General features: G+C 54.4%; 1 pseudogene; it reads left to right on the top strand.

The window, feature by feature from the left end:
- The first annotated feature begins 9728 nt into the window (after positions 1 to 9728).
- LOC108294935 lies at positions 9729 to 11464 on the top strand (annotated as a pseudogene).
- Positions 11465 to 12112: the final 648 nt, after the last annotated feature.

Genomic DNA, 12112 nt, shown 5'->3' with positions numbered 1-12112 from the left:
GTCCCTGTCAGGAATGTTTCCCCAGCACCACCCTCCCCATGCCACCCCTAACCAGCTGTCTCCTTCCCACCATTCAGCAAACACATCCTACCTCCAGGACCAGCCCCTTCATCCCAGGCAGGTCTCCCATGGGAATAACGCCCTGGGTGGGGAGTGGTTTGTTTTCCATCCAGTGCAAGCTTGGAGGTAACAGACAAGAATGTCCTGTGATGCGAAGTGCTCAGCATCCTGACCCCCGGTCCAGTGCCCTTTAGAGGGCAGATCCCATAAGTGCTGAGGCAGGAGCAAAAGGCCTCAGCCTATTTCCATACAAATCATGAAGAAGAAAGTAACTAGAAAGATAACCGTAGTAGTTATTAGTTATTACTCATATGTGATCTTACTTATTCATAGGTGATCTTCATTGTTTTACTAATGCCTCTCAGGTCGGAAGTGTGAACCTGGGGTGACATTGTGAAATGAATGACACTAAGGCAAGATGCTTTAGGCCCTCTGTCACACCCACATAAGGGCTGCTGGAGGGCACCTTGTCTGTGTGGCAGTGCCAGTGCTGGAAAAGTGCCTGCTGTTTAACCAGCTAGGGGAGGAGACATCCAAAATGGCTGAGATGTCTCCTTCCTGGGGGAGTTAGGAGAAAACCCCGCCTCTCCAAGCTCTTGTGGTGGGCCTGACAGCTGTCAGGTAGGCCCGCAGACATCTGGGGGCTTAACTGTCTATGTGATGCTGTGCTTCAGTGGTCACGATCCATGTCAACTCATGTTCTGATCTGTACCTGGTTCCTTTTTTCTTAGAAAAGATAATCAGTGATACTAATGTAGACCTTAATGTTTTAATTCTTTCTTGGTAAGCATGAAAAAAATGCGGATGCATTATGCTCCTTACTTAATTTGGGTGCCAGAAATTCCTGAGCCCCCACCTGAATGATGCGTGATGTACTTGACCCTATCACTGCCACGTCTTATCTACCCTGCCCCCAGTCTCCGACCACCAAGGCCACACCCTACCTCCCCTGCCCCCAGATTTGCAACTCAATAAAAGTGAGAGCGTCCTGGCATTCTGCGCCACTGCTGATCTCCGTGATTTGCGTAGCAGTGGACCCAGGGCCCAAACTCTCTTTTCTCGATCTCTGTGTCTTGTGCCTTTTATTTCTACGATTTCTTGTCTCTGCACCAGCTGGGAGCGGCTCACAGAACCCTGTAGGGCTGGAGCCTACAGTGCCCTTCGCTCTAAATACACAGCATTCCCAGGCTGTTCCTGGAGGTGTGGGCTGGGATTGGTAGGGATGAGCTGGGCCAGCTGCATCAGGGAGGCAGCCATGCCCGGGGCACAGAGCCACTGCCCGAAGCTGCCTCCAGAGCTGGGAGCTGTCCTGCCCATGGTTCTGTGAGATGCCCTCCAGAGAGAAAGATGGCAGCCATCTCCACGTCCTGAGACTGATGAAGGGCCCATTCCAGGCCTTTGGGTACCTGGGCTCACCACCCTCCTGGGAGCCCTGTCCTGTGGGCCAGGACCAAGGTGCCCTTGCTGGTGGCATTCTCAGAAGCTCAGCATCTCCCCACACATGTGCACATAGAGGGGCGCCCACTGTCTAGGGACAGTGAGTCTGGGGGTGGGGGTGGGTCCCTTCCAGGAGGGTTTGGCCAAAGTCTGGTTGTGAATGTAACCTCAGACAGGTTCCCTTGAAGGAGCCATAGTGTGGAGAGCCCCGGGCAGGATCCAGAGAGAAATGCCAGCCCTGAAACTGAGACCCGATCCAGGGAGTGCTGCCGAGAGCAGCAGACACAGCTGCTGAGGCCCACAGGGCACAGTGAGGCCGTGGGAGAGGGTGGCCCCCTCTGTGGCCACTGCCGCCCTGTGCTCACACCCCCTCCTCAGGCCCATCTCACCAGCTCTTGCAGCCCAGGATCCACATTCTTTCCAAATCTCCTTCTTCTCCTGGCTTCTGGGATCCACAGTGCCCCTCACCATTCCTTCTTGCCTCTCCTCTGCCTCCTGTAACCATTCCCCAGGACTCTCTCTTGGGCCAGCCCTTCCCCCGTCTCCCCACATCGGTGCTTCTGAACCCCAGATGCCTTTGAGATCACCTGGGTGCACTTTAAATCCTTCCACCCCAGAGCCCTGAACTCTGAGGCTCCCGCCTGCTCCTGTGGGATCCCTCGGCTCAGCTGATCATCTTATCATCATCCATCATGTCCCTGTCACCAAGGGCCTCTGGGATGTGTTGTCCCCACACTCACCCTGGCATCCTTCACCCACCAACCTGTGCCCAAGTCCTGCTTTGACCCTGTTTACTCTTTGGAGAGGTATTTCCTCACTCCAGGTAGGCGCTGGGGCAGCTGGCAGGCCTGGCTGTGAAACTCTGTCCTATCCAAAGAGATCCTCCCCCAGATTATCCAGTCAAGCTTGACCCCATGATGTCATTGAGTCTGGCCGGAAGAGGGCGTTGAAGCCACGTGTCCCCCGAGCCCCACGGAGCTGCACCAGCTTTGGAGTGAGAGAGAGCCTGGGAGATTGAGCATGGAGTGCTGGGTCCCCATGGAAGAAATCATTGTAACACTCCCTTCCTCCCACTCTTCAGGGCCCTGCAGGGACACAAAGCACATGGAGGATGGCGGAAGAGGCACGCGCCTGGGGTGCTTGGCACCAAGCCGGGGTTCATTTCTGTGGGTGCCCAAGATCCCCAGCCACATGTCACACTCCTGCCTCACAAAGTGACAGGCAGTCCTGTTCTGGACCCTGTGCTGAGTGTCAGACACTGGCCATGGAGACCCCAGCTTTGCGGGGAGCACAGACTATCAACACAGTCCCGTCAACACAGAGAGAAGAGTACAGGATGCCGTTTGGAGCACAAAGGCTATGGAGAAGTCTAGTCTGGGAGCTAGTTGTTGGAGGAGGCTGCTCTGAAAGAGGGGCCTTCCACGGGGCCCGGAGACCACAAGAATCCTAGGAGTTAGCCAGGTGGAGGTGGGGTCCGTGGGGTGGGCATGGTGGAAAGTGAAAATGAGTAAGGGAGAACCTGAGGGCACTTCCGCACTGACAGGGCGAGTGCGTGGGACAGGGTGAGTGTGCACTGGAATGGAGCGTGGATGTGAGGGGCAAGGCATGCATGCACAGGAGGGAGCATGTGTTCACGAGGGTGGAGTACACAGCGCAGGGGTGGTGGTGTGTGTGCAGGAGGATGAAGCACATTTATGCAGGGCCAGGGCATATATGCATGGGGCGTGTGTACTTGGGGGCTGAGCATGGTGTCCAGCCTGTTCCTCCTAAGTAGTAGGCACCAGCTGGTTCCTCACTGAATAAATGTCAGCCAGAAGGAGAGGAGATGCACCCACAGGATCATAGCAGGAGAGGCATGGCCCACTGGTGAGTGTCCCCACAGGGGGCAAGGAGGATAGCGGAAGAGGTGTGTGGGTGGGGTACTGGGTACCTAGCCAGGCTTCGTTCTGGTGAGTGAGCCCAAAGAGTCTGAGGTCAGCCTGAGGACACTGAGGAGGTGTGGACAGGCATGAGGAGAAAGGCATGATTCAGTGCACAACCTAGAAGCCCATAGCTGTGCACAGCTGGACTGGACGTGGGAGACCAGGGGAAGAATGAGGAGGGGATGGGATTGTAGTGGTCTGCGAGGAGCAGGAGGGGTGGAGAGAGGCCAGCCTAGCACAGGAGAGGTGGGAAAGGCAGAGGGATGCCTGGGTGGAGTAGGACGGAACGGGAGGGATCTGCGGCTTTCGGCTTCTGATTGGCAGTGGTATGGATGGAAGAGTGCGCTCCCCAGAAAGGGCTGAGTCTCCCCTCTGTGCTGGCTGCTGGCTGCACTCTGCCAGGGTCACATCCTTCCTCCCCAGGGTCTGAGCCTTGCTCCTAAAGGGACCTTCCTCTGTGACTTTCCACTGAGGAATGCCCTGGAGATGCAAGAGCCCAGGCAATGCCCGGAGATTCCATCTCTCCCTGTCCAGCTCAATGACTGGAGAGCTCACTGTCCCTGCCCATGTGGTGCTCACTGCCCTTGCTTTGGCTGAGCAGATGCCAGGGCTTCACTGTGTGGCAACCTGGGCCCCACTGGCTCCCTGTCCTCCTTCCCTCAATCCTCCCCAGCTTCCCAGGAGCACTTCCCAAGGGGGTCACTGCAAGCATCGTCGTCTCTGCATCTGGACCAATGGACCTCAGACATCCCAGGGAGCTATTGAGTAGGCAATTGGGAGAAACTCCTGGAACTCAAGAGGAGGATGGGGGTGGAGCCATGGCCTAGGGCACCATCTCAGGGGTAATAATGAAGCCACAGATACGCCTGAGAGCTGCCCAGAGAGAACCCAAGGCCATTCAAGGCAGAGAGCAGACACTCAGGGAACCAGGGGAGCAGGAGAAAGGCAGGGCCAGGAGTTTGCAGGAGACAGCAGAGCGCAGGCTGTGTCTGACCAGTGGCTAATGAGATTCATGGACAGGGTCCACCGGGGCCACTGCAGGGTGTGGAGGCTTCTGGGGGTCAGTGGGTTGCCTTGGAGGGTTGGAAAGAGTCAAACAGCTCCTGCAGGCAACAGGGGTTGGGGGGCAGGGGTGATGGCTGTAAGGGAAGAGGTGAGGGCCAGGGGACAAGGTGGGAGCGCTCTGGGAGTTCTGAAGAGGAGAGTGTGAAGACACAGGAGAAACAGGGAAAAGGAGAGGGAGGGGCGTGGGAGCCAGGGCCCGACTAGAGACTGAACTTCAGTTGGGAAGGGAAACAAAGGCGAACGCCCTCTCTCAGGGTACTCATAGGAAGGGTCAGGGAGCCAGGGCGCGTGGGAAAAGAGCGGGTGTCCTCCCACTGTCCGGGTGGGGTGTTTGTTTAGCTGGAGGTGAGAGTCTAGGTCAGGTGTTGGGGAGGTGGTGAGGGCAGGGGCTGGGGAGGTTAGAATTAGTCATTGCGGTGTAAAAGGGAAATTAACCTGCGAGACCTGCTTTGAGCAACCCAGCGCTCCAGTGCAGATAAAGTGAAGGCTTCCCCACTCTCTGACGTGGACTTGTTCTGACTCCCTTGTATAGGCCCAAGAATGTGTCCTGCCATGTCTGCAGAGGAAGGCCTTCACCCTGCTCAGCCTGCCTGTCAGAAATGTCCCCCAGCCCTCCTGGAGCCTCAGCGTTTTGACAGTGCCCCTCAGCAGATGGCTATTAGATTCCTACACTGGTGTTCACTCTGTGGCCAGGCAAGTCAGCCAAATTAAACCTTATATGTGTGCGTGTGCATGTTTTCCTGTGTGTGTGTGTTCACGAGTGCATTTCTGGGTGGGTGTTTGCCTGTGTGTCAGTGTGCATGTGTGTGTGTGTTATGTATATGTGTTTGCCGACCCGTGCCTTTGTGTTTGCCTGTGTGTATATGTGTGTGTGTGTGAGCATTCATGTGTCAGCTCTGTTGCCTTTCCTTCAACTTGTGGCCACTGAGGATGCTGGAGTGATCTGAGGATGCTGGGGTGAGTTGAGGATGCAGGGGTGAGCTGGAGATGCTGCGGTGAGTTGAGGATGCTGGAGTGAGCTGAGGATGCTGGAGTGAGCTGAGGATGGTGGAGTGAGCTGAGTTGAGGATGGTGGAGTGAGTTGAGGATGCTGGTGTAAGGTGAGAATGCTGGGGTGAGTTGAGGATGGTGGAGTGAGCTGAGGATGCTGGGGTGAGCTGCAGATGTAGGAGTGAGCTGTCCTGCTAGACACTCCTTATCTGCAGCTCGCAAACAGCGTTCTGTTTCTGGTCTCCATCTCGGTCAGTGGTGCTGCAGAGCACATGCTGCTCACATCTGTCTTTGGAGTTATTCCACTTTTTGCCTTAAACTCTCTGGTTGTGTTTCTTTTCTCATTAACACATTTTAGAACTTTGGTCCTTAAAGCTCTGCATGTGTTACGATGAGTTGTTCTTGTCATATAGTTTTATTCCTTTGTCTTTTTTGAACATTTCACACACCCTTATTTCAATGTTCCTTTTGGCTCACTCTGTTCTCTTTACTTTCTGGGCCTTGAATCTCCTCATTTCCTGTGTCTGCTGCCTCTCTTTGGGGAGATACCAGGATATTTTTCTCTAAGCTCGTCTTCCGTAGGAAATGGTTTTCCATGAGAGTCCCGGTTCCCCTGGATGAGGAAGGCATCTCCCTGGGAGAGTTTCCTGTTGGGTGTTGTGGGAGCCTGGCAGGTTCTCTCAGTTGCAGATGGGTATGTTAGCTTCTCAGCTCAGAGTTTCTGCACTAGCTCACTGCAGACTTGGGGCCCTGGTTTCCCTCAGGTGCCCAGGGCAGGCAGCCCTCCTCTGTGCTGGGTGCTGCTCTGTGGTATTTGTTTCATGACTCTGCAAACATTGTTTTAAAATTGGTTTGTAACATTGGCTTAGTAAACAAATGTAACACATGGGTCTCATGGAACAATGGATTGGCATACCACCTCCTTCTCATCTTCAGCCCAGTCCTCAGGGAGACCCCTGGGTCCCTGATGCCCGAGGCCACCAAGGCAGGAACACATGGAGCGATAGGAAATGGGAGCTGCCTCTCAGCTCCTGTGCCTGCTGCCTGGTGCACACCAGGGCAGAGCTTCTGCAGACTTCTTTCCTTCCCATTTCTGAGACAGCCTGAGCTCGGGTTGCCCTCCCCTTCATGGAGTCCAGCTGTCAAACCATCACCTCGAGGGCCATCTGCTCTCTGAACAAGAGTTTTCCTCCTGGGGTACCCCCGTTCATCCACAGAAGCAGGGATATAGTAAAGGAAGGACCAGGGTTTCTGGCTGCAATAATTGTATCTGTGAGGTTGAGACCTTCAGATCACCTTTGGACTCATGAGCTGAACCACTGGGCACTCTGGCCTGCGTGTCCCTGATCCTCAGAACCTCCACAGGGATCATGAGCAGGGGGTCACTGCCCCAGAACACTGAGGCACCCACATGGTCTACCGCGGCTCCTCACTCATCAGAGGAAAAGATGAGATTCCAAGGTCCCTCCAATACTGCAGGCTGGCCTGAGCCAGGGGGCCCTGACCCAACATGGCATCAAATGCCTGGAGCTCATCGTACAGGAGCGGCCACTGAGGAGCCCAGGTTCGCTGCGGGGATGTACAGAACCTCATTCTCTCTGGACAGCTCTGGTCTCTGCAGAGACCAGCGTGCCTGTGGCCCCCAACCTACCCATAACGATGCAGTCCAGCCAGAACTGGGATCTTTCGGCTTCAAATGTATTAGAATCTTTTCCCAGAGACCCAGTTTCTTTTAGAAATTACCGCTTAGAGAAGGGAGTGCCACGGCTAAAGCCTGGCATGCACTGAATTATGTCCGCCCCAAATTTATATATTAATGTCATAACCTCCATTTCCTCAGAATGCAGCTGTACTGAGGTTGGAGAGAATTTGTGAAGGTTAAATTAAACAAGGTCGTTAGGGTGGCCCCTAATCCAGTACAACTGTTGTCCCTATAGGAACAGCTCAGGCAACAGACATGCACAGAGGAAAAAGCATGGGAGGTCACAGGAGGAAGGCAGTCAGCAGCAAAACCCGATCCCATAAGACTCAGAGGCAAACAACCCTCCCCACACCTTGACCTTGGACTTGCAGCCTGCAGAATTCTAAGGGAAAACATGTCTGTTTTCTGGTCACCCATGTGTGGAACTCTTTCCTGGCCGCCTAGTGGACAAATACAATGGCTTTGCTGTTAGCAGCCCACACCCACATTTCCTGCACGGAAGGCATGGGACTCCCCCGTCCCCTCTGCCCAAGCCCAGCCCTGGACTCTGAGCTGGCACGAGCTCACTGGGTAGGCTGCAGGCAGCAGGCAGGAGTGGGGTCTTGATGGAAGGGTGGTGCTGGGCACTGAGGGTGGGCAGAGGGACGCTCACTTGCTCATGTGGCTCAGCTTCATGGAGGCATCAGGAGGAGGAGTGAAGGAAGCAGAGTGACAGGGGCCACTCACGGGGAGACAGATGGGCAGTCTCCTCCACACGCTGGAGACGACTTTGGGGGCACCTGCTCCACCCACAGCCACACACTCAAACTGCCCCACACGCCGTGCTGGGCCCAGAAGCAGCTCTGTTTGTATGGTATGACCTTGGTGGTCAGATCAGGCAGGGACACCTTGACCGAGACTAGAGCATCAGAATCTCTCCCCAGCAACAAGGCCATGGGGTCATCTGAACAGAGGACGAGCAACCACAGACTGCAGGGCTACTAACAGCCAAGTGCACAGAGAGGCAGAGGTGGGGCAGAGAGGGCAGGTGCAGAGGGAGGGGAGGGGCTGGGCTGAGGCTGCATTGCCCAGGAAGCGGGGGAGACTGAAGGAGACCCTAAGCAGAGTTCCTGTGGGCTTTCCAATGTGTGGTCCTGCTGAGGCCTGGCTGTCCTGTGATCACAAGCCGGCGACCTGCAGTCACTATTGTCCTGTCCTTCTGGTCTCCTTTTGGGTCCTCCCTCTGCACAGCCTGCAGGCAGGCTCAGGCTGGGATCTGCCATATGGACCCTGAGGCAGGCTTTCTTACACTTTCCATGGAAACTCTCCAGCTGATAGAAGAAGTGAACACCCCCAAGCTGGGGCCACATTCTCCAGTGTTCTGTGAAATTTTTGCAAGGTTGGTGGTTCATCTAAAGATTCATGATTTAGAAATGGAACTCTTGATATTTAGGGAGAATTTTCACATCCTCCTTCTCCAGGGCTGGGTCAAAGTCCAGTGTCCAGAATCCCCCTGGTCAGCAGTCCTCTCAGCTTCCCCGTTTACCCAGTGTCCAGCCTGCGTGGGCCCTTCAGTCCTGGTGGCCATGGTGAGGCTGGGTCCCTGAGCCTGGTCACCGTCTAGGGACCCGCTGGGGTTCCAGTGATGTGCAGGCTCCATCTCTCACCCCTGACCTCTGCCTGCTCCCTCCCTCCCTCCCCACTCCCCCATTCACAGACACTGAGCGTCGCCTCTCAGGAGTTTCCTCTTCACACAAGATGGAAGAGAGTTTAACTTCAGGCCACTGTTTCTCACTGTGTCTTAGTCCATTTTGCCTGCTGTAAAGAAACTACCACAAACAGTATAATTTTTAAACAACAGGAATTTATTTTGAATGGTTTGGAGGCTGGGAAGCTCGTATCAAGGCGCATTAGGTTTCTGGTAAGTCAGCTCTCTGCTTCATGTTAGCATCTCTTGGCCAACAATGTCTTCTCTGTCCTCCCATGGTGGAGGGGGCCTCTTCTATAAAGGCACTAATTCCATCCATGAGGCTCCACCCTGGTGACCTAATCACCTCCCCAAACCCCCACTTCCTCATATCTTCTCTTGGGGGTTAGGATTTCAACATATGAATCTTGAGGGGACACTAACTTTCAGGTCACAGCATTTGGACTTATGCCATTGCCTCCGCCCCTGACCCTCTAATTCTTGGGCCGTCGGACTCAGACTGAGCCACACCACTGTCATTCTTGGTTCTGTGGCTTGCAGATAGCAAACTGTGATACTTCTCGGTCTCCATAACCACATGAGCCCATTCCTACAATATATCTTGTTGGTTCTATTTCTCTGGGTAACCATGGCTAATACAAACTGCAAGTACCTGTGTAATACCAAGGGCCTGGACATCTGCTTGAAATGTAAAATAGAAAACACACACACACACACACACACACACACACACACACAGAGAGAGAGAGAGAGAGAGAGAGAGAGAGAGAGAGGCCCTGCCCGGAGCCACCTGCCCAGTGCTTGTCCCCAGACCAATGCTCAGTCCCCTTTGCCTGTCTCCATCACAAGTGCTGCCAGCCTGTCTGACAAACTGCCCTACAAAGTTACTGACATAGGCTTGGCCGCCTGGGGACAGGAGGCCCCGAACATTGCAGAGAATGAAATGCCAGGCCTGATGTCCACGCGGGAGCTGCACTCGGCCTCCAAGCCACTAAAGGGCACGCACATGGCTGGCTGCCTGCACAGGACCATGGAGACAGCCATCCACATTGACACCCTCATTGGCCTGGGGCCCCAGCGGCAACGTCTTCCCCACCCAGGACCATGTGTTGGCTGCCATTGCCAAGGCTGGCATTCCAGTATAGGCCTGGAAGGGCAGAAGAGCAAGGAGTAACCGTGGTGCATCGAGCAGTTGCTAATTCAAGGATGGGCCCCTGAACATGATTCTGGAGGATGAGGGTGACCTCACCAACCTCTTCCACACCAAGTACCCACAGATCTTGCTGGGCATCTGAGTCACCTCCGAGGAGACCATGGCTGGGGTCTACAATCCACACAGGATGATGGTCAGTTGGATCCTGAAGGTGCCTGCCATCAACATCGTGACTGTCACCAAGAGCAAGTTCAACAAGCTCTGTGGCTGCTGGGAGGACCCCATAGATGGCATCAAGTGGGCCACAGAGGTGACGATTCCTGGCAAGGTAGCAGTGGCAGCAGGCTGTGGCAATGTGGGCAAGGGCTGTGCCCAGGCCCTGCAGGGTTTTGAGGCCCATGTCATCATCACCAAGATCAACCCCATCAGCGCACTGCAGGCTGCCATGGAGGGCTACGAGGCGGCCACTGTGGACAAAGCCTGTCAGGGGGGCAACATCTTTGTCACCACCATAGGCCGTGTCAACATCATCCTTGGCTGGCACTTAGAGCAGATGAAGGATGAGGCCATCATGTGTAACACTGGACACTTTGATCCTGTGTGACACTGGACACTTTGATGTGGAGACTGATGTCAAGAGGCTCAGTGAGAACGCTGGGGAGAAGGTGACCATCAAGCCCCAGGTGGCCGAGTACTGGCTGAAGAACGGGCACCACACCATCCTGCTGGCTGAGGGTCGGCTGGTCAGCCTGGGTTGTGTCATAGGCCATTCTGGCTTTGTGATGAGTGACTCCTTCATCCAACAGGTGATGGTGCAGGTTGAGCTGTGGACCCACCTAGATAAGTACCCCACTGGGGTTCACGTCCTGCCCAAGAAGCTGCATGAGGCAGTGGCTGAAGCCCACCAGGGCAAGGTGAATGTGAAATTGAGCAAGCTGACTGAGACGCAGGCCCAGTACCTGGGGCATGTCCCCTGATGGCCCCTGGAAGCCTGATCACTGCCACTACTGTGAGCCAGTCCTGTGTTTCACCTTCCAGCTGCTGTCCTTGTCCAGGTCCTGCCTCTTCTTCCAAAGAGCAAATGGCACCAACTTTGCAATTGTTTTATCAGTGTCCCTCATCGACTCCCCAGGGATGGTCACTCAGCTTTTGGCTTTGCTGCACCCCTCATGCTATTCCAAGTGTGTCCGGGGGACTGAGAGTCCCCTGCTCAAGCCTTGGTCACGTCGGAGGTACGTGGGAGACAGGCATAGGGAGCCCGGAGCTGAGCGGTCTCAGAACTGCTCGCTAAGTCAGTCCTTCCTTAGCCTGGTAGTCAGCAGTGGAGTCACAAGGCCCATGTACTTCACCATCTAGGCCTTCACCTGGCCTGCGGACTCACACTGTGTGCTTGGTTCACAGGTTCAGCAGTTCCTCAGCCCCTGACAGATGAGAAGGAGCTATATTGAGGGGCAAGGAGGAGCTATTGTTTCAATTTTCCTGAGAGCTTGTCTTAGTGCTGGGCCTTCTCTTAAACCTCGTAACAATGAGGCTGGTACTTCCAGTCCCTGTTTTATAGGGGTTAGAACAGACTGTTAAGGGACAACTGAGAAAGAACAGAGAAGTGACAGCAAGAGCTTGAGAGGGGCCAGAAAATCATCAAACAGGCATAGATCGGCCACCACTTTGTAACAAGAGGGTTCCTATCACAACCCTGGTCAAAAAGACAATACTTTGGCTTATAATGTTGATAATGTTAAAAGAAAGCAGGAAGGTGGGTAAATAAATATCTACATGCCATAATAAAAATAGAAACAGAGAGAGAGAAAACACAAAATAGAACAAATATTTCAATAGGTTACTTGACTCCATGTGTGAAAATTACCCAGCACAGCACAGACAGAAGCACTAGGCAGCGCTCAAGACATGGATTTCCCTCCACCATTCTGTCTTCCTGTCCGTGCTGGGCCTACTCAGGACATCCTCCTGAAGAATGGAGAGCCCTCCTGCCCCTCTGTCTTCCTCCACATGCTGGGCCTACTCAGGGAATCCTGGTATTCACAGAAGGGGTCAGGGGAACTGTGTGAAGACCACAGCTTTGTGTAGGCACATGAGCT

The sequence above is a fragment of the Cebus imitator genome, unplaced genomic scaffold (genome assembly GCF_001604975.1).
Source record: "Cebus imitator isolate Cc_AM_T3 unplaced genomic scaffold, Cebus_imitator-1.0 Scaffold612, whole genome shotgun sequence".
Classification (NCBI taxonomy): Eukaryota; Metazoa; Chordata; class Mammalia; order Primates; family Cebidae; genus Cebus; species Cebus imitator.
The sequence above is the reverse complement of the archived record's forward strand: the minus strand, read 5'-3'. Positions and strand labels throughout refer to the sequence as shown.